Consider the following 26,858-nt stretch of genomic DNA (forward strand, 5'->3'; position numbering starts at 1 on the left):
CACCTCCTCATAGCACCCATTTACAACCGGAACTCCCGCAGGGATCCAATAATGAAATCACATAAATAAACCCAATATTCATTGACATAGATACAGGAAGAACAAGACTAACCCATATACAGTCAAATCTTAATATATAAATATAATCACAATCAAATAATACATCATCATGGGGAAACGGAAGAAAAAACCCCATAATGAGACATACAAGATATAATAAAAATTCCATAATTAAATCATATAAATAAATATATAAATATAAACATATGCAAAAATGTTATACTAATAATGCTAAAAGGTATACCTGTTTATCCTTTAAGTAAAATAGCAAAACGTTATCTCATTTGTGTCAGTGTGTTCTTGAAAGGTATATTTGCCATGTCAGAACCTAGAGTGTGAGGTGGATTGGACTGTTTGCAGGGTCATGGGAGTGCTGAGGAACATCCATTAACCAGCATCCCTTAAGGGGGCAGTGCTATATATATAAGAAGCACGTGAAATGGTTTGGTAGACTTAGATGTCACCAGATGACTATATATCATATGACGTATACAGCGTATATTTAAGTTTACCATGCCTCACATCTCTCTGTTAAAACACAGGCCACTTACATTAATGGTGCAAACGCAAGCATGGTTCTGATAATGCAGCAAGCTGGTTCATTTCCTCCTCCCATGCCAGTGGTATCTATAGCAATAATATACTAACAACAGAGGTACAAGCACAGGCCAGGTACTAACAGCAGAGCAGACTATCTCAACACTGCCCCATGTCCACGGTATTTATGGCAACGTGGGTGTGTCACTACTAAGGGAATGAGCCAGGCCTTACTGTGGCCAATGAATGGGGTTGCCAAACTCCACCCCGCTACTGTTGCTAGCCTTTAACCATTCCCATATCCACAAATGATGCAAGCGAGATGTCCCCACACAGCAGAAGGCTCATAGCTGTTTTGGAGACTGCAAGGTACACAAGCAATATCCTATTGGACAAAAATGACCACGTTGAAGGGAGTCAGCATTGCCAAAAGAGATCTGCAAAGTTCCCAAGTATGCTTGATTATGAAGGATAATCAACAGCTGCTTTGAATAACATGAATAGCTATTGAAACTGGGAATTTTGTTGCTAGCTCCAAATGCTGCAAAAAGTTAATCGCTTAGTGATCGCGCTACAAATTATTTGGAGTTTCAGTGACACAGACCATTCTTGGACTGCAATTAATTTTTTTATTTTTTTTTTTACCAAAAAAATTTGAAGGGTCCTTTCACATGATGCGCTATCCGGCGCAGTCCATTCTCTGCTCAGCGGGGGATCGATCCGCCAATACCCCGCTGAGCAGGCAGATGACAGCTGCTTTCTATGCGGGAATCGGATGAGCACGGACCGCCTGTCCACTCTCATCCAATCCGATCCACTGGACAGATGGAAAATAGGGTTTCCATCCGTCTGGATTTTCGTGGACAGGATCAGAATCGGATAGCAGCGGGTGTCAGCGGTGATGTCTCCGCTGACATCCGCTGCCCCATAGGAATGCATTGAGCATCCGATCAGGTCCGTGAAAAACTGACAAACTGATCTGATCGGATTGTTCCTGTGAAAGGGGCCTAAGGCGGATCGGATAGGATCAGATGAGAGTGGACAGGCAGTCCGTTCTCATCTGATTCCCCCATAGAGAACAGCGAGGACCTGACAGCTCTGACTTCGCACTCAGAGCAGAGTCAGAGCTGCCATCGGCCTGCTCAGCGGGGATTGGCGGATCGATCCCCTGCTGAGAAAAACGAAGTCCGCCAACGGAGCAGACAGTGTGAAAGGGACCTCAGGAGAACAAATCTGTAGCTGCTACAAATTGCTACTATTACATTGTCTGTTACATGGGCCCTGAATGGAGTGAGATTTTAAATAATAATTTGGTGAGCTAACGTGTATAAAAAACACATTGGAGCCACATGGAAAATGCACCTCTGGGCACAATAAAAATACACATAGATACATCAAAAACACATTTAAGAGCTTTAAAGTGAACATAAAGCAAATATAAGGGCTATATGTAATGCAAGAATGAACATAACTTTTTTATTAAAGAAGAAGTACAGCCAAAGCTTGTTTGGCTGTACATCTCCTATGGATCACAGGAGTGCAGTTCGTTTTGTACATCTGTGATCCATGTTCAGCAAAGAACTGTCTGAAGTCCGCTCTCTGCTGACATCACAGATGTCGGTCCAGGCACCACGTCCTCATGACAATGGAAGTCAGGATCCACCAAGTCCCTGGACTGACACCCGCTGAGAGCCTGAGCTGGCCGCTCCCCGCCCCTCCACAGCCCAGCGCTGCAGTGAGTGAGGAGGGGGCAGAGCAGAGAGCTGTTGACTGACAGTCAGCAGCTTTCTGCTCGGGAAGCTGTCAGAACCGAGCGATCAGCGGTGTTTGATCGCTGGGTTCTCAGTGCAGAGGCGCCGGGGGAGAGATGCAGCATCCACATAGGTAAGTATAATTGGGGGAAAACAAATAAAGCCATACATCTACTTTAATATACATAGGTCATTTACATTACACATGTTAAAACACTGCACATGTCCTATGACATTCTCAGCAATGAGAAAAGTTTAGAGGAACTGAATTTATTCTCTCTTGAGAAGAGGAGATTAGGGAGGATATGATCAACATGTATAAATACATAAGTGGTCCATATAGTGAACTTGGTGTTGAGCTATTCACTTTAAAGTCATCACAGAGGACAAAGGGGCACACTTTACATCTAGAGGAAAAGAGATTTCATCTCCAAATAAGGAAAGGTTTATTCACAGTAAGCTCCAAAGGAGGATTTGGAAATGTCATACAAGTTGTGTTAGCCAAACTGAATGCAATTGTCACATGACTAACATTCCATTTACTTTTACAGGTTCCAATGCAGACTGATGCTTTTTTGGATGGGGAAGAGTTGCAGCAAGAATTGTCTAACAACGAAATAATTTTATTGTTTCCATGACACAAAACAGAAGTCCAGTGACAGTACCAACAATAGAAAGAAGACCAGAAAGGGAACAGACAGCAGAAAGGAGGAGGAGTCGGACCGTCTGTAGAACTAGGAATAGACTCCCTCTGGAGCTACTTCTATCCAGCCCAGTAGATTGCTTTAAAAAAGGCCTGGATTATTTCCTAGATACATATAATATAATATAACTGGATATTAATATATATAGGTAAAGTTGATCCAGGGAATATCTGATTGCCTCTCAGGGAATCAGGAAGGAATTCTTTCCCTGCTGGAGCAAATTGGATTATGCTTTGCTGGGGTTTTTTTGCCTTCCTCTGGATAAGCTGTGGGTATTGGATTGTGTATATGGGATTGTAGGATTTTTTTTTAAATTGTATTTTTTCTCTTTTATTGGTTGAACTAGATAGACTTGTGTCTTTTTTAACCTAACTATGTAACAAACTATGAAGTCTATAAGCATTGATATCCCTATGGAAACATATTTTAAATACCACATGCCCATTCATAATGTGGATCAAATAGAAAAATTAGATGTGTATTGTAAGGCCTCTAATATTACAGAGCATATAAAGTCATATCCACAACTAACCAATAACCAACACTCACCACCAGGTATACATGCGTTACAACCCAGTCACATTCATGGACATTTTCATAGTAACTCAGTGTGTAGCTTTATAAGGAAACCAGCCCTACACAATTCTTCATCTGCACAAGACCTGTCACATTTCAACCTTGAAATAACAAGTAAAATGTAAGCCCTTTTTTAATATCAGCATATGTGAGTTTTTCTATTACAGTAGTGCTTGTCTGGGGTAATAATCTGGATTTAGTTTGCATGGTCAAGGCGTGCCTTAATTGTAGATATTGGTTATATCTACGGTTTGGTATCTGGTATTAAATCTGTAATGCTTGGGATGAGTTTAGAGTATCTTAAGAGAATAGTTGGTAAACATATTTGATTTCTGCCTGATGCCAGTATTCAAATCCTTCATGTTTGCCAAGTTCGTCTACTTGGGTGTTGTCCCATATTGGATAATGGGGAGGATTTACTGAAGGCAAATAGACTGGGCACTTTGCAAAGTGCAGTTGTTCCAGAGCGTATTAAGTGAGGTAAACCTTCACTTTGCAAAGAATACCAAATCATGTGCAAGGGAAAAAAAAAAAAAAAACAGCATTTATGCTTGCACATGCCTGAATGATGGAAGTCAGCAAAGCATCTGCTCATTTACTAAGATCTAGAGTAACTGCACTTGCAGAGTGCAACTACTCTTCCAAAGTGTACAGTCTAGTTGCCTTTAGTAACTCCATCCCCATGAATTGTATAACATTCATAGGGCATATTTTGAATTTCTAACGGGATCTTATGAAGCAGGGTGAAAGTCGGGCATTGTGAAGTGTTGACCACAATACCCCGTTCTAGTTGTGCTATCTAGTAGTATCTCTCTGTTCGCGTTTGAAGGATATCTAGTTTTGAATTCTCCCTGTACTCTGTACTAGATTTCTTTAGTCCAGCCAACAGACGGATCAAAAAATATTTATATGTGTGTCCAGTTATGGTGCTCAGAAGTTCCAATGCTTTGATTGGATATGTCACTCTATCACCCTTATTTCTTACCACTTAGGACTCTGATGACATAGTAAGCAAGGGGTGTGGGTTATGCTGGAGGGTCTATTGATGCTGGCTGCTAGGGGATCTATTGTCACTGGTGGGTATCTGTTTTTGTGTGAGGGTCTTTTGTTGCTGGTGGGGCATCCATTGTTACTGGGGGGGTCTTATGTTGCTGGTAGGGATCTACTGTTGAGGGAGAAGTCTATTGTTACTGGCTGCTGGCGGGTGTATGAATGGTGGCTACTGGGAGATCTGTTGTTGCTGCTGGAGGTCTAATGTTGCTTGGGTGGATCTTTTGCTGCTGGGTGTGAATTTTGTTTTGGGTGGTCCATTGTTGCTGTGTGGGAGGTCTATTGTTGTGTGGGGTAACTATTGTGGTTTGAGGGATCTACTGTTGCTGGGGTGGGGGCTATTGTTGCTGAGGTGGGTCTATTGTTGCTGGGGTGGGGTCTATTGTTGCTGGGGGAGTCTATTGTTGTGTAAGGGGTCTATTTTTGCTGGGATGGGGGTCTATGGTTCCTGGGGGAGTCTATTGTTGTGTGAGGGATCTATTGTTGCTGGGTGGGATCTATTGTTGCTGGGGAGATCTATTGTTGCTGGCTCCAGGAGATCTATTTTAATGCTTTTTTTTAGTTATTAGACAAGAACAAATTCCATACAAATGATTTAGCACCACAAAATGATACTTGGGGTAGTACTTGGAGGTGGGTGGGGGACCAAAGGAAGGTGCTCAGAGGAGGGTAGGGGGCGGAGAGAAGGGGAAACTCAGAAGGGCAGAGTTCCTGCATCTATTCTTTAAAAAAAAAAAAGCCCTGCCCTTCTCCATTTACAGAACGCCTTGCATTCAGTAAGAAGAATATAAGACGTTTCACTGAATGGAGGTGCTAGCGTGCAACCCAATAGGATCTGAATATTCCAGGTGGAGATTTAACTCTCAGCACCACACTGTCTGCGGGCCAGAAAGTCAGAGTTGTGCAATGCTGCAGCCTAGGCACATGAGACACACGTCATACTCCAAAATAGTTTTTGGCCGGAGTTCAGCTTTAATATGATTCTTGGAAATCTAATCGGTGAGTGCCTGGTATACAACAGATGCTGCGAATAGATATCTTAATTATCATACTAATAAGTGTGTCATTGAATACATAGATACTGTTTGTAACCAAGCGTTGTATAAGTTACCTTAGCATTTTTTAATATTTTTAAAAGCTACAATTTCAACCGAAAATAAAATCTGAATGTCAGTTTTCACCCAAAAGTTAACAATTTCAGGGTATTAAAAACTTTGAACCAGAATAAATGTGGAAAACTGAGCACTCCCCCACTGAAATACTAATTAAACTCCACGCTTTCTGGAAATGTGAGCGAAGACCATGCTTGGGTGGGCAGGAGTGGCCTTGAGCCCCCCGGGATGGGGTCTTTCTCTATCCTTTTCCTTTCTTCTTTCTCTCATCAATTTCAACCTTTAGATCTCATAATACTACTCCCCTATCCTTAGTCTTTCTTTCTCTTTCCTTTCTGCTTTTCCATCTTGGTTGACTATAGCCAGCAGCAAGCACGTAGAGACTACTACTGCTCACGGGTCACAATTTTGTGATAATGTTTCTCCCTTTTATGATGACTGGATATAGGCTTCTCGCCTCGGCATTTGTTTACTGCCTTAAGAGTTCATTTTTTTATATATAGTACATTATAGCGACAGGAGATAATACCATTAGCATGGATAATGACTCATTAACCGGTTGCCATCCATATACTGCGGCGGTCAGCCCCGGCCAGGCAAAGTGACGTACCGGTCACTAGCCTGTCACTGGCTTGTGAGCCAATAGCTCACGCTGAGGCGCGTGCCCGCCCCGGCTCGTTCCCTAACAAGCCAGTGCGTGTGACCGGCGGACCCGATGTCCGCCGCTCACTCGCGATCGTTCGCCGGGAAGGGAGAAAGGCAGGCGGCTAATGTAAACAAGCCACCTGTCATTCTCCCCTGTGTAAAAATGGAGATCAGACGGTTCTACTCTGTAGGACCGTTGATCTCTGTTTTTACACTAGTAGCCATGTCCAATCACAGTTAGAAACACGCCCCTAGGGACACACTTAACCCCTCCCTCTCCAATACAGTTAACCCCTTCCCTGCCAGTGTTATTTTTGCAGTAACAGTGCATATGTATAGCACTAACTGCAGTAATGTCACTGGTAACCCCAAAAGTGTCAAAAATGTCAGTCAAGGGTCCGATCTGTCTGCTGCAATGTCGCAGTCCCGCAAAAAAATCGCAGATTGCCGCCATTACTCGTTAAAAAAAAAACCACCAAAAATGACAAAAATATTTCCCTTTGTTAGTAAACGCAATACCTTTTGCGCAAACTAATCAAAATACGCTTATTGTGATTTTTTTTTACCAAACATAGGTAGCAGAAAACAAATTGGCCAAAAATGTAAAAAAATTTTGATTTTTACATTTTTTTTTGGGAATTTCATATAAAAAAATATGAAAAATATTGTTATTTTTGCAAAATTGTCGCTCTTTTTTATTTATTTATAGCGCATGATCAAAAAATCGCACAGGTGACCAAATACCACCAAAAGAAAGCTCTATTTGTGGGAAAAAAGGAAGTCAAATTCGTTAAGGTACAGCGTCGCACGACCGCGCAATTGTCCGTTAAAGTCACGCAGTGCCGAATCGCAAAATACCCCCTGGTCAGGAAGGGGGTAAAATCTTCCCGGGCTTAAGTGGTTAAAACTGATGGGGAGGGTTGGTCTTGCCCCCATCCGGACACAGATAGTTCCAAATGAGGGTGTTCGGATGTTCAAGGGGCATCGCCGACATCTCCAGCGCTACGGAATCCTCTATGCTTTGTGTGCTTCTCGTTCTGCTTTGTCTCTTCTGTATTGTTACTGTTGACAATGTTGAGCCAGGCACCAATGTAATACGCACTATGCTGGCGGACAATGGAAAATGTTCTATTTGAATGTTTGTATTTTTCTTGTAATTGTTCAGTAAAAACATGGTAAAAGAAATACTAATTAAACTCTACCTGGAGGTTTGTAGGCATGCTCATTGCATGAAGAGATATTGTTATTCCTCAGAACCAGGGCTTTTATTCACAAAGGGCAGCCAATTGATAAAAGAGAATTTGCGAAAGTCAGCCTATCATTGTTCTGTACAGGCTTCCTGGCTGCAATTTGTGGCACCCAGCTGCAGTTTTCCGCAAGATACTTGCAGCATCAAGGTTCATGTCCAATGTGCAGCCTAGGTATATGGGACACACTTCACACTTCAAAAAAATAGTTTTTGGCTGAAGCTCAGCTTTAATATGATTTTAGGAATTATAATGGGTGCGTGCTTAGTATACAACAGATGGTTTGAATAGATATCCTAATTGTCATATTATAGATATGTCAGTGAATAAATAGATATTGTTTGTAGCCTAGTGTTATATAAGTTACATCTGCATTTTTTTTAATGTTTTTACAAGTTATAATTTCAACTCAATATAAAACCTAAATGTCAGCATTCACCCAAAATGCAGTGATTTAAAAGTTATCAAAAACTTTAAACCAGAATAACTCTGGAAACCCAGACATTCATCCACTAAAATACTGATCAAAAGCTATCTTTTTAGGCATGCTCATTGCATGAAGAGATATAGTGTGACCCAGAGAAGAGAAAATGAACAGAAGGGCTGCATGACTAAAGGGAGGAACAGGTCAGGAAAAGGGTTAAACAATGTAAGTTTTATGTAGAAAGGGCGTAGGTCATATCTGATTGGATACTGAAGGTCAGCTGAGCAGAGTGGAGCCTCAAGGGTTGGCTCGTGCGAGGGATGCTAGGCAGTCATTACAGAAAGTTCAGATGAACAGGAAACTTCCTCACCCTTCCACTGTGTATTTGAAGTTCATGATAGGTCCAGGATTTGGGGAGATTGTGTCATTAACCACTTAAGCCCCGGAAGATTTTACCCCCTTCCTGACCAGGGGGTTTTTTGCGATTTTTTACTGCGTTAATTTAACGGACAATTGGGCGGTCATGCGACGCTTTACCTGAACTAATTTGACGTCCTTTTTTTCCCACAAACAGAGTTTCTTTTGGTGGTATTTGATCACCTGTGCGATTTTTTGATCATGCGCTATAAAAAAAAAGAGCATCAATTTTGCAAAAATAACAATATTTTTCACATTTTTTTATATGAAATTCCCCCCAAAAAATTGTAAAAATCGAATTTTTTTAACATTTTCGGCCAATCTGTTTTCTGCTACCTATGTTTGGTAAAAAAAAATCACAAAAAGCGTATTTTGATTGGTTTGCGCAAAAGTTATCGCGTTTACTAACAAAGGGAAAGATTTTTGTCATTTTTGGTGTTTTTTTTTTTTAACGAGTAATGGCGGCGATCTGCGATTTTTTTTGTGGGACTGCGACATTGCGGCGGACAGATCGGACCCTTGACACATTTTTTACACTTTTGGGGTTACCAGTGACATTACTGCAGTAATCAGTGATATACATATGCACTGTTACTGCAAAAATGACAATGGCAGGGAAGGGGTTAACTGTATTGGAGAGGGAGGGGTTAAGTGTGTCCTAGGGGCATGTTTCTAACTGTGATTGGACATGGCTACTAGTGTAAAAACAGAGATCAACGGTCCTACATAGTAGAACCGTCTGATCTCCATTTTTACACAGGGGAGAATGACAGGTGGCTTGTTTACATTAGCCGCCTGCCTTTCTCCCTTCCCGGCGAACGATCGCGAGTGACCGGCGGACATCGGGTCCGCCGGTCACACGCACTGACTTGTTAGGGAATGAGCCGGGGCGGGCACGCGCCTCAGCGTGAGCTATTGGCTCACAAGCCAGTGACAGGCTAGTGACGTACCGGTACATGTATATGTACTTGCGGCGGTCGGCAACCGGTTAAGAAGTTGTAGATGTTATTAATGTATACCACAAAAAAAAATGTCACAGCAATTTGGGGGTCAGGGGTTCTTTGGGGGTCAGAGAATATTTGTATTGATACAAAACTGGGGGCCCATCTAGGGTATTGGGCTCCCACCTGGTTGGTAATTGGTGGTTCTCCCAGGAGCTAGGTTTCCTGGTGGGAAATCTAAGAATGTGTGACGTTTTCAAGCAGGTTGGGTTGCAGCTGAGGACGTGGGCGACTTTAGTTATAAACTGTACCTTTAACCACTTCTGGACCAGAAGATTTCCCCCCTCAAAGACCAGGCCATATTTTGCGATTCGGCACTGCATTACTTTAACGGACAATTGCGCGGTCGTGCGGCGCTGTACCCAAATAAAATTGATGTCCTTTTTCCCACAAATAGAGCTTTCTTTTGGTGGTATTTGATCACCTGTGCGATTTTTATTTTTTGCACTTTAAACCGAAAAAGTGTGACAATTCTGGAAAAAAAAAACAATATTTTCACATTCTGCTATTCCCCAAAAAAATTAAAAATCTACATTTTTTTTAACATCTTAGGCCAATTTGTTTTCTGCTACATATTTTTGGTAAAAAAAAAAAAAAAAAAATCGCAATAGGCGTATTTTGATTGGTTTATTTATTTTTATTGTTTTTTTTTTTTACTAGTAATGGCGGCAATCTGCGATTTTTTGCGGGACTGGGGACAGATTGGACCCCTGACTGACATTTTTGACACTGTTGGGGGGCCAGTGACATTACTACAGTAATCAGTGCTAAAAATATGCACTGTTACTGTAATAATGACTCTGGCAGGAAAGGGGTTAACACAGTAAGTGGTCAAGGGGTAAATGTGTACCTAGGGGTGTGTTTCTAACTGTATGGGGCAGGGCTTGTGAAATGTTCACAGAGACTTGTGTTCCTATATAGAAGGATCACAGGCGCTCTGTGATCATTCCAGAGAGAAGAACGGCCAGCTGTGTTTACAACAGCTGACCGTTCTCCTCTCTCAGCAGGGAGCGATCGCGGGTGTCAGGCGCCAATCGTAGCTGCCTGCCCCGTGCATCGGCATCCCCGCTGCTGAGTGGGGACGGGAGCGTGCCGCCAGCTGCGCGTGCTCGCCCCCTAGCTGCAGGCACGCGACCGACGTATACCTATGTCGGTTCTCGCAGGGGGGCTGCCCTGCCCGCGGCGGGCGGTTGGGAAGTGGTTAAGGACACTTGCATTGTTAAAACTGTTCTATTGTTATGTTAATGTGATGGCATTTATTTAATTTGTTAATCAAATGACTGCTGTGGCCATTTAAGCCCATGTTGCGCAGTCTGTTTTATTGTAAGGGGTTGGTAGAAGGAACAAGGTTGACAAATTCAGCTCCTTCTGCAAGAGGATATGCCACCTGTCACATGTACACACTTACAACAGGCTGCTAGATAAACTTCTGTTACCCTTGGTAACCACTTGTGTCTTTATGCTGTATTAACTCTTATACTGCTGTCTTCATACCTCAATGTGTTTACCTGATCTGAGCTGTAATCTTTGTGTGCCGGTTACTTGTATTACACCCCTTGAGTAACTTCAGACCAGGCAAGGGCAAAGTTTCAAAAGCTTTACTGAAAAACTTGGTTATTCCAGATAACGTTAGCAACAGTCTTTTCCTAACCTCCCTAGTCCCTAATTCAGGCTTGATAGCTGCCCCAGCATACCTGCGCAGAGCAAAGTCCATTATGGCAGAATTCCAGCATTGGTGTCTTCGGGCGTTTTGTAGCTTTCAGTGGTCCCATATTCTGTAGAGGCTCTTTATCCATAGGTGCTGCAGTTTCGGTAGCAGGCTGTGTGGACGAGCTCCGACAAAGGCAACATATCTTACATTATGCATACCCCTTCACTCTCCTAATAGAACTCTGTCCCATTTTTATACAGCACAGGACCAGTGGATCGGCCTAACAAAGCCCACCAAGAAAGAACCGGGGATACATTAACACTAACCCTTCCGGCTGGAGCAGCATAAATATCAACTTGCTTACAAGTGCTACTACAAGCCCAAACCTCTTTACTGGTGACTGTCCACTCCTTCAGACACCAATGTTCCTTCATCAAAATAACTTCCATAAGTAATAAATATGTTTCCAGGTTGGACTAGAAGTCCTAATAAAAGGTGAATTCTTTATTTTGAATAAATTAAGTTCACAAAATCTAATATCTGAAGGTACCTGTTTCTTCACATACACTTTCTAAGTTACAAACGGAGCGACCCAATGTTAACATAGTTCGGTTAGGCCTTACCTAAGCAGTCCTGACAAGGAACAGTTCCCAAAGTTGAGCTCATAGCATAGCACTCCAAAAACGTACATTGTGTCTATTGATGTTTGCGCTATATGAATGGAGTCCCTCATGTGGTATTCACGCATGTGGTATTTAGGTGTCCAGACACATTTTACCTAAATACCGCATGTGATCCTGAAACTGTCAATTTACTATACCATTATGCAGTATTTACTGCAAAATGCTAAAAAGGCTTCGTAAATACTGCATGAACAGGCATTCAATTAAATTCACAGAAGGAAATAAATAATTAAATGCATGCGGCAATTACTGGTGCACTGGTTCTTAAGGAACAGGCGGAATTTTTTTAAATTATTTTGGCATGAGGGTCCCTCTTAAAATCCACACCAGACCCGAAGGGCCTAGTATAGATTGGGGGGGGCATGCTGCTTTTTTTGAATTTTTAATTGTCGCCACTTCTTTTTACATTCAGCTGTCAGTGGGGCAAAGGGGTCTCAAATCACCTTGTCTCCATGTTGATGGGGACAAGGGCCTCTTCCCCATAAGCCTGGCCAGTGATTGTGGGGATCTGCAGGCAGGGGGCTTATTGGAATCTGGAAGCCCCATTTAACAAGGGTACCCCCAGATCCCCCCCCCCCCCCCAATGTGAGTGAGTAGTGGTAAAAGTGAATAAAAACATGACAAAGGTTTTTGACAAGTCCTTTATTTAAAAAAATATCCCCGGTGTAGATCCCACATCAGTCACGATGAATGCTGGCTACCAACCCAAAAAAAAAAAAGCTTCGCTCCTGACAAAGGTTTCTTTGCCGAATGACTGTTCCATCGCCTCCCGCTGCTAAATAAACAGGTGTCACAGACCGGGGCAAACTTGTCGAAACCTTTGTTGCGTTTTTATTTACTTTTACCACATATTTGGTGAATTAGTAGAGGTACTATGTATCCCTACTCATTCACATAGGGGAGCCGGAATCTGGGGGCTTGCTTATGCCACCCACCTACCTGACCTGCCAGGCTGTATGATCAGATAAGGGTCTGGATTTTAGGGGATGGCTCCAAGTGTTTTTTTTTATTTTTTTTTATTTTGGCATAGGGGTTCCCCTAAAAACTCATACCAGACCCGAAGGGCCTAGTATGTATGGGAGGGGGGACAACCCCACACAATTTTTTTTCTTAATTTTCCACTGTCAGCAACCCCACTTACAGCTGATGACTCATAGGTTGTTAAGGTTGCGGCAACCGCCCACTTCTTAACAACCATGTTGTTTACTGATTGTTAAGGATGCTGGCTACAACTGGCGGTAAATTACCGCAGCCTTACACTACTGAAATACTGCTCCAATTTATAAAATAGTGCATGCGGTTTTTTAGTAGGGTTTTTTAGAGAACACCAAAAAATATTTTGAAAAACGCTGTGTGGTTTCTTAGTGCATACTCATATACCGCTTTGTGAATGTAGCCCAATGTGAGAGACAGACTGTGCTGCAGGCTGTTAGGAGAAAACTTTGCCACTGCTTCAGGGACACAGAGAGGCAAATTAGTGGACATCTCCTGGTGCATAAGAACCCCACTGATGTTGAATGGTGCTGCTGCCTGACCCGCAGAGAAAACACCACTGTCGCTTTCTGGTGCTGCTGACTTACTGCTTAAGAGAATGCATAGCTCTCAACCATCCCTGATTTGGAACAAAGTCCCTCCGTCCCTCTTTCCTTCTCATTTGTTCCTCATTTGTATCTGATCTATATAATTGTAAATAAAATGTACTACTTCTCTACCATAAATATGTTTTATAATGCTAAACTTTTAATCCAATTTAAAAATTGCTGCATTTGTAAATTTCAAAAGCCAGTATAAAGGAATATTGAGGAATATATATATATATATATATATATATATATATACAGGAATATGTTAAATATAGCATTTGTGAGTTTAACTTATCCTCTTTTTTTTTTTTTGTAGGATTTTCCTTTAAAAGGGATGTGGCAAGGTGTGTATTCTGTGCCTACATACTTTTGCTAATAGGAGTTCCTCGTTCTCATCAAAAAAAAGTTGGGTAGTATGAAAATGCTGCTTCTGCTGACTTTGCTGAGCCACCAAAGGAGAACAGAAGAAGACCAGCTGTCATTTAGGAGTTGGTGAGAGGCTGCTGGCCAATCCTTACTGCACCCTATTAAACAGAAACCGTATTGTTTGCTTGTGCATTTACCCAGGTTAGGAGGAAACTCTCTTGAGCGCTCCAGCACTGGATCTTGGCTTCAATGTGTCGGCCAAACGACCCCCCCTCTTAGGCTCGCAGCAGGTTTTTTTGAACATCGCAAAAGTTCAGAACCAATTAAAGAACTCCACTGAAGTCTATGGGACCCGAACTGGAAAAATCTAAAGTGCCCATTTTGAAGGCTTATATGCAAGAAATTGGGCACACAATGGGTATGGGAATCTGGGTACTGCCCCATGTAACAATGAAACAAAAGTTTGTAAAAAAAAAACATCATTTTTAAATGAGTAGTGATTTACTGAGAAATATCTTGCAAACTAATAGTCAAGTTGTTCACTCTAACCTGTTCAATGCATCTCTTTTCAACCCGCAAGGGAATATAGCACCTTCGGTGGATGTTTTTAGGGATATGGTTTTGAGAGATTTGGATTCTCTAAGAATAAAAAAGCCCCAGGTGGATCAAACCTATAAAAGGGTTTGGACCTGCTAAAAAAACGCAATGATATTATAGTCCGCCCTGCGGATAAGGGAGGCGTTATTTTCATCTTGGATAGGAAGTCCTATATGGATGAGATGCAAAGGATTTTGTCTGATGCCAATACCTATACCCCACTATCCCATAACCCCAGCTCTTTGTACAAGAGGGAATTATCTGACAAAGTTAACACTGGTTTTTAATCATCAGTGTTGACTAAGAAGGAGAAAAATGTCTTAATCCCCTCTGCTCCTAGAATCCCAGTGATTTATTACTTACCCAAGGTCCTTAAGGACCTGGTACATCCCCCGGGCTGCCCAATCATCAGCGGCATTAATTCAATTACATCAAGGGTAGGTCAATATATTGATAAATATCTACAGCCATTAGTGGTTAAATCACCATCTTATCTTAAGGATTCAACTGAGGTTATCAACTTGGTTAACAACATAGAGTGGAGGGAAGATCTCATTTTGGCCACTGTGGACGTATCGTCCCTTTACATGATCATTTAACATGAACACGTGTATGCAGCAGTCCAATATTATCTTGAAAATGACTCATCCCTCCCTCTAATACAACAACGTTTTATCCTTGACCCCCTTAATTTTACCATGAAACACAACTTTTTTTGGTTTCAGGAAACTTATTATGTACAGAGCCGCGGGGTTGCTATGGGCGCAAAGTTTGCGCCCAGTATGGCCAACTTTTTTATGGCCAAATGGGAGGAGGACATCATCTATGCCAACAGGAGACCTAAATTGGTCCTCTGGAGGCGCTATATAGATGACGTCCTCCTCTTATGGCAGGGTGATATCACGTCACTGGACGAGTACATCAGACAGCTCAATAACAATGACCGTGGCATTCTGCTCCAACATGAAGCCAATAAAACTGAAATCCACTTTCTGGACCTTAACATCAAGGTGATGGGGAATGGATTGGTTACCAGTACATTCTTTAAGGAATCTGACCGAAAGGGGTACATCAGCACTAAGAGTTGTCATTATGGCCCATGGCTGACTGGAATCCCTAAGAGTCAGTTCCTACGTTTAAAGAGGAACTGTACCCTTAGAGAGGATTTCCTGAAAGAAGCAGATGTCCTTAGATCGAGGTTCCTGGAAAGAGGTTATTCACCAGAGTCTCTTGATATGACTGCGAGTTGATAACTGTGACAGGACTGATCTGCTTGTTCCTAGATCTAGGAATAATAATCTGATGCCTGCTGATCTTCCAACTAGATTCTCCTTTTTTACATCGTTCTCCACCCAGCATTATGCTATTAAAAACATCATAAAGAGACACTGGGAGGTACTAAGGAATCGATCGGGTTCTTGGACCTCTGGTCACTTATAGAGGTGTCCCACCAGCTCGACTACAGATTGCTCCGAACATAGTCAGCCCCCCGAAAAAAAACTTTTTTTTCACTCAACTTAAAGGGTTTTATCCATGTAGGAGATGTGCTGTATGCTCTATTAACACCCTTAGAAACAGGAAGTATACTACTTTTCAATCAAATGTTACTTCAAAAGTTTATGATATTGATGCCCTCCTGACATGTACTACCAAAAACGTGGTGTATGTTATCACGTGCCCTTGCGGCCTACAATACATTGGACGCACTGTACGTGCCTTTCATGTCCGCATGAAAGAACACATTGCAAACACCAAGAAGGGCTTTCCAAAGTACCATCTGTCAAAACACTACGACCAGTGCCATGGGAGGAACCCGGTGGGAACCTCCTTCATGGCTATTGAGCAATATTGTCCTCATTGGAGGGGAGATAATATTAGGAGGAGTATTTCCGTTTAGAAACCAAATGAATTTATCAGTTTAAATCTTATAGGCCTTTTGGCTGAAATGTTGATTGGGATGTTAATTCCTTTATTAGCTATAGTTGATTTTGTTTATTTCTTTTTATTCTGTAGTGGTGTGGTTGCGTTTCTTGGCAGTATTTTGGCCAACCCCCTCCTTTTTTGGAATGGACAGCACCAGCGATAATTTTTTATAAATTGTTCTTCATACTTGCCCCCCTTTTTTTCATTATTTATTTTATATTTTTAAACATATAATTCTTATTTTTTTTTAGTGTGCGTTTAAGCCCACATAATGAATAGGATAACAGCACACGTCATTATATGACTTCTGTTGGAATGCATGTTTACATTTAATTGCTTTTTCCTGTCATTTAGGAAAATTCATGTCTATACAATGTACGCTATCACAAAGCATTTTTTTGTATTTGATTTTTATTGTTTACCATCTGTGCGTTTGAGCTCACATAATAAATAGGATATCAGCACACATTATTATATGATGTGTGTTTGAATGTATATTCACATGTAATTGTTTTTTCCTGCTATTTAGGAAAATGAATTCATGTTCATACAAGGTACGCTATTACAAGGCGTTTTTTGTATATCATTTTTATTGTTTACCATCTTTTTTTCCCATCAATCTGGATTATGTGTTTTTAGTCCTTTAGATACACTTATCTTACAGATTGCCCCCCCCCCCTTCATGGCACCGGGTGGTGGTCCTTGATGCTTGACGGGTTGCGGGCACTGTTTGCCCTGCTGTAGGAGGAATAGGGATGGATGTTGCAGCTTTATGCAATATGCTGCACACTGGGATGTGGCATTCGGGTCCTCTGTGTACAGCGAGTGGAAGGCTTACGGCGTCCGTTTGGAGCGCCGTGACACGGCTTCCGGTATTTTGTCTGGAAGGTGACAACTTCCCGTTTCCGGCAGTTCGTCACTTCCGGCCCAGAAACGCGAACGGAGCAAGTGTTTTTATACTGCTCCCAACACAGTGCCACCTCGTTCTACATTTAAACAATCTGGGACTGCTATGTGGTGTTGGTGATGCCTTCACACCATAACCCTATAGAGGTACTATTGATGAAAGCAAGAGTTTGCCTTGCTGTCAAAAATTTAAATGATATGCTCCTCTCAAACAGGTGCAGAAAAAGTGGTCCTTGGGTGTTAATTGTGCTAATGAAACCTACAAAAAAAAGTCTTCCAGGTAAAAACAACACACACAAAGCTAGGCAGCCTAGACAGTCTTTCAGAAATTCAAGATGCAAAAAGCACTAAATCAGCAGCATCAGCATCAGGGGATTGATAGCTGCTGTGAATCCAGGACTGATTCATTTTGATAAATTTCAGCCGGTCCATGGAGTCTGTGTACAGATGTTTTCTCTTATCTATCACAAAACCTCCGACAGCACTGAATGCCCATTTGGAAAGCATGCTGGATGCAGGACAGCCCAGCAGCTCTATTGCATACTGGGCAAGTTCTGGCCAGTGGTCTATTCTCATGACCCAGTAAACCAGTGGATTGTCAACTGAAAAGCTCTCCATGTCTGTTTTCGCCCCTAGATAATCTCCCACCATATGATGCAGACACTGCGGATGGGATGTGAAAGTTGATAGCCCTGGGCACCAAGGACTAAACTAAAAAAGATTTGAAATGCATCACTGAGATGGCCCGCTTCTCCTCTACTCCTCTCTTGACTAACAGAAGCCTCAATACTATGTTTTCCACGAGACTGTAACCTTCCAGAGTTGGGAAAGGCATTCCATAAACTCCTTTTTAAGGTGCCCTCAAGAGATTTCATCTTCTGATCTCTCTGTAGGGATGGGGTGAGTTCTGATATTTTCCCCTTGTAACGGTGATCAAAGAGGGTTGCAAACTAATACTGATCCTTCTCCTTGATGCCACGTATTTTCAGGTCCTTTCACAGGCTTTGAAGAAATAGGGGGACCATGCACCGCAAGTTTGTGGAGGCATGAGAAGCAGACTTCTCTGGGTCACTGAGGATTACAATATCTGGAACTGCCTCCTCCCAGCCACTTACTACTCCCAAGGGTTCCAGGGATGGAAAATCATCTGTTAGGGTTGACATATGTCTTGCTCTGCTTCAATGCCTCCAAAACTGCCAGAATCTTCATCCTCCTACTTCTCCCTCTCCTGTTGTGTGTTCTGTGGCGTGGCAAGAATGGTGTCTGCATAAAGTGGACCTTGAGAGGAAAGGAAGTTCCGCCTCTTCCTCCCGCTGCTCTGCCTCAAGTGTCCTTTTCATAATACTACGCAGAGTCTGCTCCAGCAGGAACACAACAGGGGTTGTGTCACTGATGTATGCATTGTCATGACTCACCATCCTTGTGGCCTCCTTAAATAGTGACAGTACAGTGCATGCTTTCTTAATCAGCAGCTATTGGCATGAGTAAAAAAAGCCAGGCAGGCCTGTGCCTATCGCTGTGCCTTACTCACACAGGTACTTGTTGACAGCCCTTTGCTGCATGTGCAGCCGCTGCAGCATTCCAAAAGTCAAGTTCCACCTGGTAAGCATGTCACAAATTAGGTGGTTTATGGGCAGGTGGAATTCCTGCTGAATTTTAGCCAATTGAGCACTGGCTGTGTATGACTGCCTGAAATGACTACAGCCTCTTCTGGCCTGCTTTAGCAGATCTTCCAACCCTGGATACCAATTTAAAAAACGCTGCACCTCCAATTTGAGGACATGTGCCAGGCATGGCACGTGTGTCAACTTTCTCTGTCTAAGGGCGGACAGGAGGTTTGTGCCATTATCGCACACCACCATTCCTGGCTCCAGCTGGCATTGTGTGGCGTTAACCACCTCTGCAGAGCTGCAAGAATCTCCCATAGACAGAACAGCTGAAGCACTGCATGGCACCTTTTATTCTGACTCTTTAATAGCCCCTTAAACACCTAGGGGGTACTTGTGGTTCATAGGACAAAATTCAGCAGAGGAGGGCCTGGAGGAGGAGGAGCAGTGGGTGGACCTGACAAATCCCCACTAGCTGTATGCAGATGTGGTGGCACAACAAGCTGCAACACTGAGCCCTGTCCTGCTGTGAATGAAATATATTGTCCCTGATCATGCTTGCTGGACCACATTTTAGCAGTAAACGCGAACCTTGCGGCTGAATGCCTTGCCCAACAATGCCACAATATTGCCTTCCATGTGATGGTAGAGAGCTAGAATGGCCTTACATGAAAAGAAATAGTGACTGGGAATCAGCCATTGTGGTACAGCACATTCTGGCAATTCACAGAAGGGGAAATAATCCACCAGCCGAAAAGGCAAGAGTTGAAAAACCAACAAGTTTGAAAAGCTTAAATTTAGATAATGGGCATGTGGATAGCAGTGACTTTTTTTTTTTTTTTTTTGCTGCAGCAAGTGGGGCTAAGAAATGTGCCTGCTATAGTCTATAGCTGGTAGTGTGCTACTGTCAGATGTGCTGCAAGAACCTGGGACACCCTGTGCTATACCATAATCCCTGTCAGTGGAGGCTGCAGAGAGGTCATGAGGTATAGCAGGGGTAGACCAGAAAGGTGAGGGAGGAGGAGCAGAATTGCACCCCTTTTGTGCGGCTTTCAGGTGCTCTTGCCAATGGGCTAAGTGGTGGGAGGTTAAATACCTTGACAACAAAGAGAGAGCCGCTCAGGTGTTAGTTCAACGGGTGGTGCTGGTCAGATCCGCCGTCCAAGCTATGAAGAATCCAAAAAAGTAGACCGCACTCAGGAAAGTAAGATGAAAACAATCAAAACTCCTTTATTCTTCTTCGGTGTAGCAGACAGACAGTACAATGCACATAACAGACGTGCCCGGTTAACGCGTTTCACGAATTAAATCGCTTACTCATAACCATAGGTTATGAGTAAGCGATTTAATTCGTGAAACGCGTTAACCGGGCACGTCTGTTATGTGCATTGTACTGTCTGTCTGCTACACCGAAGAAGAATAAAGGAGTTTTGATTGTTTTCATCTTACTTTCCTGAGTGCGGTCTACTTTTTTGGATTCTTCATAGGTTAAATACCTTGTCAAGCATGGCTGATGTTTTTGCCATGTTTGATGTGCTTGAGGCAAAGTTTGCCAATGCAGCAGGGCAATCAGCTGCGGCCAGTCATAATTTTGGGGGACTTCAATTATCCCCACATTGACTGGGAAGAGGGGACTGCACACTCACCAAAGGCCCGTCTCTTCATGAATATCTTACAGGACAACTACATGTCTCAGTTGGTGGATTCTCCTACTAGAAAGAATGCAGTGCTAGATCTATTAATTACTAATGACACAGATCTAATCTCAGATGTAGGAGTCTGGGACAACTTGGGTTCTAGCGATCACAGGATGATCACATTTACCGTAAATCACAAGATAGCAAGGCAAGAGGGGATCATAAAAACCCTAAACTTCAGAAGGGCAAACTTTCCTAAACTGTGCTCAATAATAGAGAAAATAAACTGGGACCAAACCCTAGGAACACTGACCACGGAGGAAAAATGGGAATGCTTTGGGAACATATTAAACAAAAGCATCTCAAAGTGCATTCCTATGGGAAAGAAATTTATAAGAAGGCCAAACCAGGGTGGCTAAACTGTAATGTAAAAAAACTTATTTGGGAAAAAAATGGCCTTTAAGAAATATAAATCGGAGGGGACATTATCGACTTTCCATCAATACAAGGAATCGAAAAAGAAATGTAAATACAAAATCAAGAATGCTAAAATCGACTTCGAGAGACATATAGCAGAGGAAAGTAAAAGGAACCCTAAGAAATTCTATAAATATATAGCGTAGCAAAAAAACGAGGTCAGAGCATGTTGCACATATAATTAACGATGATGGGAGGATGGTTACAGAAGACACAGAGAAGGCAACTGTGCTAAATGCTTTCTTCTCCTCCGTCTTTACACAGGAAAAGGAGGGGTATACTGACCATGACTGTATGGTTAGCAGTACTTCACAGGACATGCCGCTATGGCTAACAGAGGGTGAAATCATGAAAAGGCTTAATAACATTAACACAAATAAATCACCAGGACATTTTTATAGTGTGAGGTGTGACTAAAAGCAATGAATGAGCCATGATTGTTCACAGTCATCATTGCTTTCTCCAATCATGGCTCTGACAGTGCTCTGTGCTATGATTGGACAAAGCTGTCATTACTTTAGCCAATTAGGGCTTCCAATGCACTGTGCGATGCTGTAGTGGTGGCGGTCATTCGGCGGGCCGAACAAATGGTCAAGCCCCTCTGACAATTCAGGTGTTCATCGAACGGGCAAACAACCAATGTTTGGTCCGAACTCATGCTCTGGCTGAACTGTTTGCCCAACTCTATTGGCCAGCAGGGAAAAGGGGTAACAGACTGTTATTGTAACTTTGCCCCTTAGTCAGCATCATCCCCATAACAGAGTTTAGTGGTCATCCTCTGGACCATTGGCTTATTATCAACAGTATACCCTACTTGCTGCCATTTTATATATTAGTTTGAGGTTTTTTTTTTCCATTTTCATTTCTCTGGTTGATGCATATACAAATATATATATATATATATATATATATATATATATATATATACATATATATATTTACAATAAAACGTCCCTCTAAAGTCTCATTTGGTCCCTTTAAATGACTACTATGCAGTTAGCCACACCCACAAGTAAAAAGCTGAAATGTATGTTTTTGTAGGAATTCACTGTTAAAGCTCATACAGACTATAAATACCCATTTTAGGACTTCAATAAAGTTCTGCATTTTTGGGGTGAGATACACCTTTCTGTGTGCACTTCAACATGATTAAAAGTATGTTTTTTGATGCGTTGATGCATTGCTGAGTTAGGGCAGGTTACTCATTTTGAATATGCCCTTAACAAGCCTTACTGCACTTAAAAAATAAAAAAAAATCTATGTTCTATGTTGTCTGATGTTGGATCTTCCTTGATCCTGTTATGAGGTTCTAAAGGCCATTTTAAATATGGTATTATATTATGTCTTGTGTATCTTTGTATATCAATCCTTCAGTGCTAGCGGCCATTTTTTTTATCACAGCGCAGCTCAGATAATTGGATATTGTGCTGTGGGACATGTTAACGCTTGGATCGCCAGATGACTACAATTCCTGTCTAAATACCAGCATGGTTCACAGCGCTGATAGAATAATCATTTTGCTCTGTGATCTCTCACTTGACTTCTAAATTGACTTGTCTACAATTTTGATGGTTATATTTCTTAGTTTCCTGCTGTAGAATATAGATATTGCGGTAGTGGAAGCACCACATTTTTATTTTTTCTATATGTGTACTTATATAATCAAATGTTTGTTGTATAATTGTAGTATGGTACCAACATCCCTGGTAATAATGCAAAGAAACAAGAAGTTTAAGTGAAAACCCTGGTGTAAGGGTCTAACACAAACACCGTGTTTAAAGTGGAAGAGATCTAGAAAGAGTAAAAAAGAAGAGGGGGGGGGGGAAAAGGGGGGGGGGAAGGAAAAAGAGGGAGAAAGAAAAAGAAAGGAGAAGTTGGATTAAGAAAAGAAAAGATAAGAGAGAAAAATGGTTGAGGGCTAGTGGGATTTTAACGGTACTTAGATCAACGATGGAAAAACCACCATGTATAAAAATATATAAATTTTATTATTCCATTAAAAATTACATACAAAATAAAGAGAAGAGATTAAAAATAAAAGATTGTACAAAACAGATTACCATCATAGTCATATCAATTACATACAGTTCTGAACATTGCAGGCAGTATAGATGTTATACAAGCTCCGGTGACCCCAACCCAGGGTACCGGGCATTAACCCAACATGTTTCGCGGGTTTCAACACTCCGCTTCTTCAGGGGTGTAAGATTATACAATATATTGGTTGCCTTAGAGTTCCTGTGTAATAAAAATATATTATGAGAACATTGTAATCAACAGTTTTATGCAGAGGAGTTATTTGCATGCACATACACATACTGGTCCGGGGTTCCCACCACCAAAACACATGCAGGGGTAGCCACCCAGTGAACGCCTCACCCACGGATGTGGAGGGGGTCATTAAGGTAGCGTGATTTTGATAATAAAGGTTATGTGTGACATTGTCACAATACCTGTATGTGATAATATCGGTATCTGGTAGGTCATGGAATGCCCATGGGGTTGTTTGGCCAGATAAAGTGGCACTTCTTTCTGTAGAGCATAAGAATATTTATGTAATACCGTAGCTAAAAGGGCTCTAGGTTTGCAGGAATTCATAGCTCTATTAGGATTGGAGCTTACCAGACTTGAGTTAGAAGTATACAAGTGTATCTATAATTACATCAGGATATCCCAAGTAGTTCTTTTTTGGCTCCAAATTTGCATGTAGGCAAATATGGAGGGATATATAGGTGTTCCGGATAGAGGCTCCCTTTAAGGAGGTGAGAGGCACTTGAATATCTGTATGGTAAAAGACAGGTTATGTATGGATTAGGAGAGTATAAGTCTAGGTATATGCCGATCTGTCATATTCAGAGAATTGCTCCCCAGCGCTTACCTCGTGTCTGGTCTGCTTGTGTACACCCCGGCATCTGCAGGGGAATTGTTCGCCCGCCACCTTATGAGCGTCCCCTCAACCCGGCGTGTGTGCGCACATTAATTCCAACACTCAAACTGAAAATGATGATGGTTTTTTAGTGTTACCCCAAACCCCAATCACCAAGAATTCCAAACAGGGCAACCTGGATATCTATATAAAACCACAAACAAACTAATTTCCTGTTCTAACACTGACAACACCAAAAAAAATTTCAATATTATTAATCTAACTGACTTCAAACTCACAAAGGCACAGGAAGATGTTCTAGGGTTAGGCCTTGGCTTTTGTCCTTCAAAATCCATCGATACCCCAGAAACTATTAAGGACTTGCACCTTTTTGCAAGGAACCTCACGTTTAGATACATATTTGACACCGACAGGAAACAAAAACAACTTGAACGACAAATAGCGGAACAAACTAAACATCTTACCATGGCCGAAAGCAGAGCCCTCAAAGATTTGGTCCTCTTGTATGAGGAGGGTAACACAGAGGTGGTCTCGGTCATTGATGCCCCGGCCTCCACTGTGAAACCCCCCCACACACAGGGTACCTTGATCCCCAAAAAAACTTTTAAACCTACATCAGAAAAATTTCCTGATCTAACTGTTAATCCTCACATTTGGACTTTCGTCCAAAGGGTTTCCCAGGACCTGAAATCAATTTCTTGGCCACCTGTAACTAGCAATCTAACATGCGAACAAGAAACAGCACTAAAACAGTTAAAAGCAAACAAAAATATACTGATAAAGCCATCAGACAAAGGTGGCAACATCGTGATCATGTCACCTTTTCAATATGAACAGATGTGCATGAAGGTCCTGGAAAACCCTGATTGGTACCGTCCCATTCAATCCACATGCATTCAGGGATTTATTGAAGAATTTAAATCACTTTGCAATAATGCCTATACAGCCGGATTAATAGATAAAGATGTGTACAAATTTTTAAACGTCAAGTTTCCAAAAACTCCTTTGTTTTATATGTTACCGAAAGTTCATAAAAACCTCTCATCCCCTCCGGGTAGACCGATTATATCCGGTAACGAATCATTAACTGAGAATGCCAGCAAATTTGTTGACTCATTCCTTATCCCCCACGTATGTGGTTTACCTTCATACATACGTGATACCACTGATCTTCTCAAACACTTGGAAGAGATTCAAGTTCCTCCGGATGCCCTGCTCGTAGCCATTGATATCGAGGCTTTATACTCGAGTATCCCGCACGAGCAGGGCATCCGGATGACTGAATCCTTCTTAAAAGAACAAGACCATACCACCTGGCCCCTCATGGATTTTGTCCTTGAACTACTCAGATTTATTTTGACCAGAAATTATTTCACCTTTTTAGAACAGATATATCTGCAAATACAGGGGGTCGCGATGGGCACTTGCTGCGCACCGTCCTATGCCAACCTATACCTTGGCGGCTGGGAGCGCCTGGTGTTTTCCAATGAGGACATGGAGCAATGGTTGTCCCATGTCCTCATTTGGTACAGATTTATTGACGATTTATTATTAATCTGGACAGGCAGCAGAGAGGATTTAGAGAAATTTCTATTAGCACTGGACAACAATGATCTTAATCTAAAATTTACACACACCATCAGTCATCATCAAATTTCTTTTTTGGATCTCAATATCTCTCTGCTGCCTAATGGCCATATCGACACAGATCTGTACCGGAAACCCAGCGCAGGCAACACCATATTGTGCGCAGCAAGTGCCCATCCCGCCCCCCTGATAAAAAGCATACCATATGCGCAATATCTTAGAATTCGTAGAAATTGTGCAACCGACATAAAGTTCCATACTCAGGCTAATCATTTAAGATCCAGACTATTGGCCAGAGGCTATTCTAAAAGCCTTTTAAGAAAAGCATTTAATCGAGCAAAGGCAAAATCAAGATCTGAACTTTTGTATAAAACCACTTCTAGGGATGACCAACAAAATGTGAGGTTCATCACGAGATTTTCTGCACATGAGGAAATTCTTCGTGGTGTCCTACGCAAACACTGGCCTATCCTCACACAGGATTACACGCTAAATAAATACGTTAAACCTAGACCCGATTTAGTCTTCAGAAGAGCCACATCCCTTAGGGATAATCTTGTTAAAAGTCACTATACAACTCAGAGCCCTTATTGTGGCAATAAAAAAGGCACATACCCCTGTGGATCCTGCAGTAGATGCCCTTGGATCCACAGTGGTAATGGTATCCGCTTGCCTAATGGCCAATGGCTAAAATCTAAACAATATGCTGACTGCAACACACAGGGACTGGTTTACTTAATGACTTGCCGATGTGGCTCTTACTATGTCGGTAAGACAATTCGCAAACTAGGACTAAGAATTGGGGACCATGTGTATCATTCGGAGGGAGGCACATATCAAACCAGTGTCACCAGACACATTAATCTGTACCATAAATTTGACAATTCTGCTGTATCATTCTTCGTCCTAGAGGTTATTCCCCAGGATCCCCGTGGGGGTAATTGGGACAAGCGCATTCTTCAAAAAGAATGCTACTGGATTGAAACATTGAACGCTACACAACCCCCAGGTATCAACGAAATGATTACTTATAAACCATTCCTTGGCTGAATATGCGGCATATTATTATACCTCGTATTCTGCATGGTACCATCCGGGACCCCCATGGAGGGATTCGTATGGCCGCTCATGACAGCCGCGATCTACATGTATATGGGACCAATTTGGACCATGAGAGCTTCCCTCGACTTACATTCAATCGAGGGATCACTTTAAACAGTCTTATCTTATATATATTGTATCAAACAATATATGTCTGTGTTTTTTTCTTTATATTCTTATTTATTTTTCCTTCTCCCTGGATCTGCTAATATCTATTTATCATTACAGATCAGCAACCAAAATGTAGACTATGTTGTAACAATTATTGATATGACAGGCTACACAGAATTTTTTGTGATGCCTAGTATTAGCTATTGCTGGTGCCGTTA

Source organism: Pelophylax lessonae (genome assembly GCF_965119305.1).
Source record: "Pelophylax lessonae genome assembly, chromosome: 2".
Lineage (NCBI taxonomy): Eukaryota > Metazoa > Chordata > Amphibia > Anura > Ranidae > Pelophylax > Pelophylax lessonae.